Source organism: Ambystoma mexicanum, chromosome 4p (assembly GCF_040938575.1).
Source record: "Ambystoma mexicanum isolate Mex_15411 chromosome 4p, UKY_AmexF1_1, whole genome shotgun sequence".
NCBI classification, from domain to species: domain Eukaryota; kingdom Metazoa; phylum Chordata; class Amphibia; order Caudata; family Ambystomatidae; genus Ambystoma; species Ambystoma mexicanum.
In genome coordinates, this window is record NC_090927.1 from 1012804241 (window position 1) to 1012807300 (window position 3060).

At 43.3% G+C, this 3060-nt stretch overlaps 1 pseudogene; it reads right to left on the reverse strand.

Annotated features, from left to right (window-relative positions):
- Positions 1-2088: 2088 nt before the first annotated feature.
- Positions 2089-2741, reverse strand: LOC138453822 (holocytochrome c-type synthase pseudogene; annotated as a pseudogene).
- Positions 2742-3060: the final 319 nt, after the last annotated feature.

A 3060-nucleotide genomic window follows, 5' to 3' on the forward strand; every position in this document is an offset into this window, starting at 1 on the left:
GACGATATAGATTAGAAATAAGGCTTTTCTCCCCTGGGTTTGAAATCAAAAATGTCTCAAATGCTGTTGGCGTTCTAAGGGCTGAAGCTTTGTTTGGGGGTGCCATCAGCCAATGTTGAATCTGAAAATATTGGAACCTTATCTGTTTCCACTAGCCGCAACTCCTTTTTGCATTGTTCGAACGATTTAAAATCCTTGCCCTGAAACATATCCTGAATTTTAGTGCAATTCAATCCTTTCCATTTTGGAAAGGAGCCCTTCTCCATGCCTGGCTGAAACTGCAGGTTGTCAAATATGGGTGTGAAAGAGGAGGGTTGTGTTGCAATTTGATATGGTCTTATTGCCGTGTCCCAAACATTTTTGACCAAATGTGTAATTTGGATAGCATGCATATTCTTGGGGCGATTTTGTTTAGGAAGCCAAAGTAGTTCTGCTATACGGGAGCCACATATTGCCCTTTCCATTTTAGCCAATTATTTCTCGGTAACTACAGAGAACCAGTCCTGCAGCACCCGTAAATTTGCTACCTGGTAATATTTAACAAAATTGGGAAGTCCCAGGCCCCCTTTATTTGTAGGGAGAATTAAGGTTCTCATTGCTATCCATGGAGTTTTATTATTTCAAATACATTTTGAAATCATCCCTTGTAGTTCATGAAAGAACGGTAATGTTATAGGTATGGGGAGAGCATGAAATAGATATAACACCTTAGGTGATACCGACATCTGCACTGCATTTATCCGCCCTAGCCATTTTTTATTTAAAACTTTTATTGGCATTTCCAAATAAAACAAACAATAAGGCTATGTGCCGGCCACTTTGAAAGTGCCTATCCCTCCCGTTGCCCCCTGCCCTGTTCACTGCAGTGACATTGTCTGTGTGCTTGAGCAATTATGATCGCTGTGCCGCCTCCGTGTCCTCGACATTGCGCGTCTGGCTGGTACTCGAGTTCTGTGAAGGGGATCAGTGTTGCGAGTCTAGTACGTCTGTTGTTGAAGGCAGGTATGCTATATATGGGCCCCAAATGTGTGGGGGGCGTGAGTGGAGTGCTAGCGTCTTGATGAAATTAGTTTCCATGTCTTGGCAAGACGTGATGTCTAAGCCAGAGTTGTGTACTTGGTGGGGGTCCTCTGCCCCAGTTATATGCGACCCTTCTTCGTGCCAAAACTAGAAGTAGATTTGTTAGTTTTCTAGCTGTGCTGGGCAGTGATTGAGTCAGTCCTAGCATTGTAATTTTCTGGTCGGGGACGAGGACCGTTTCTGTTATTGCCGATGTTTTCTCCAGCACTGCCCCCCAAAAGGTAGCTACCGGTGGGCATAACCATGCCAGGTGTAGGAAGTCGGCTTCTGGCTCTCTGCATCTGTCGCATTCTGCCGATATTGTGTCTCTTTGGGCATGAAGTTTCGCTGGTGTATGGTATGTTTGATGTAGGAAGCTAAAATGGATTAGCTTAAATCTTGAGTTAATCGCTATTTTTTTAGTAAGATTCAGTATGTAGGCCAATTCTTCCTCTGGGATTATGCTTCCAATCATTTTTCCCATCTCAGGATGCTTTCTGTTTGATTCAAAGTTACTTTTGGTTTTATGTACGTTATCCAAAAAAAAGGGTATGTCTATCCTCTTTGACTGTGGAGATCAGGCGAGATCCAGCATTACCTGAAACCAAAGAAATAGAAGAAATATCACTGCTTGGTGGATTCAAAACAGAAGTATTCAAAACCGAAGTAACAACAGTCTTTCCATTTCCCATGTAGGCAGATAATGTTCTGGACTGGGAGTTCCTTATCGGAATGGGAGTCCTTGTCCTCAAGAGGGGAGTCGCTCTCAGCGAGGTCCCACTTACCCAGACCCCTAGGGAGAGTCTTGCTTAGTGGGCTCACCTCCCTTCTTGGCACTTTCTGAAACTCCAGTTATCCGAATGTTATAAGGACTTGAGCATGACTCAAGGTGATCATGTTACTTCTTGAACCCCGTTATTTCATTTAAACAAAGAACCTTATTGCAAGTTCAAAATACACATCAAGAAATCAAATTAATATAATTATTAAATAACTATTTTCTTTCCAGGACCTTACATAACACTGTTTTTACAAGGAAAAAGTTAATGATGTCCAGCGCCACCAGGCTACTTTCATTCAGTCCCATACTGCAGTCATAAACTCAAAAGCAGGGCGAACATCCAAAATGGTAAATTTGTAGGTCTGATCTACTTGACCTCCATCATAATAGTCAATAACGTATCAGACCTCTGTCCCACAACGATTAACAATCCAATCATGTCTGTCAAAAGGAAGCTCATATCCCATCCAAGAGCGAATCCTAGCGTCTGGTAAAAATTCCTTTGCTTTACCTCCGAATCACACCAATGTTGGCCCCAATGGACATTCTTTTGCATGAAGGTCTTCCCACTTCAGAATTTCATGCCAGGCCTGCTCATTGTTTTAAAAAAAATTAAAATGTCCTCTTGCTTTATGCACTCATACTTCCACCGACCCCCCCACCCCTTTCTTGGCATTGCATTCCAGAACATCTGCTCAGATGGATATACCCACTTGGATTCTGAAAATGCTCTAGGAATTGAAGACCCTTCCCAAACAACTGAGGGTGGGAAAGGTTGACCAGGAGCTGGCAGCTGATTCAGCGGTGGCATCATGTTACTGGGATAAATATCATTGTTTTTTGACGGCGCAGCAGTCTCAGTTATTCTGAGGCATAACAGGACATCCTTTGTTTTCAGCATCTCCGCTAGGTGAAGGATTTTTGTGCATCGGCGACCTTCCATTCAGTTTTGCTGCATAGGACATCTTGAAAAGTGCTGATGCTTATCAAGCTGAGCTGGAACGTTAGGTGGCTGAACCGGTTTAGGCGATGCTGATGTAGAAGCACCCAGGGCAACCTCCTTGCTCTGCGGGACCAGGAAATTCGTCGCCCCTGAGTGGTGGAAATAAAGAAACTGTCAGAAAAGGGTTTAAAAGTAAGCTTGAGCAGATGATTCTACCACAGTTTGACCTCTCCAAGAATTCTTTGTAAGGGCTACCGTTTTTGTCAGGGTGCTGATT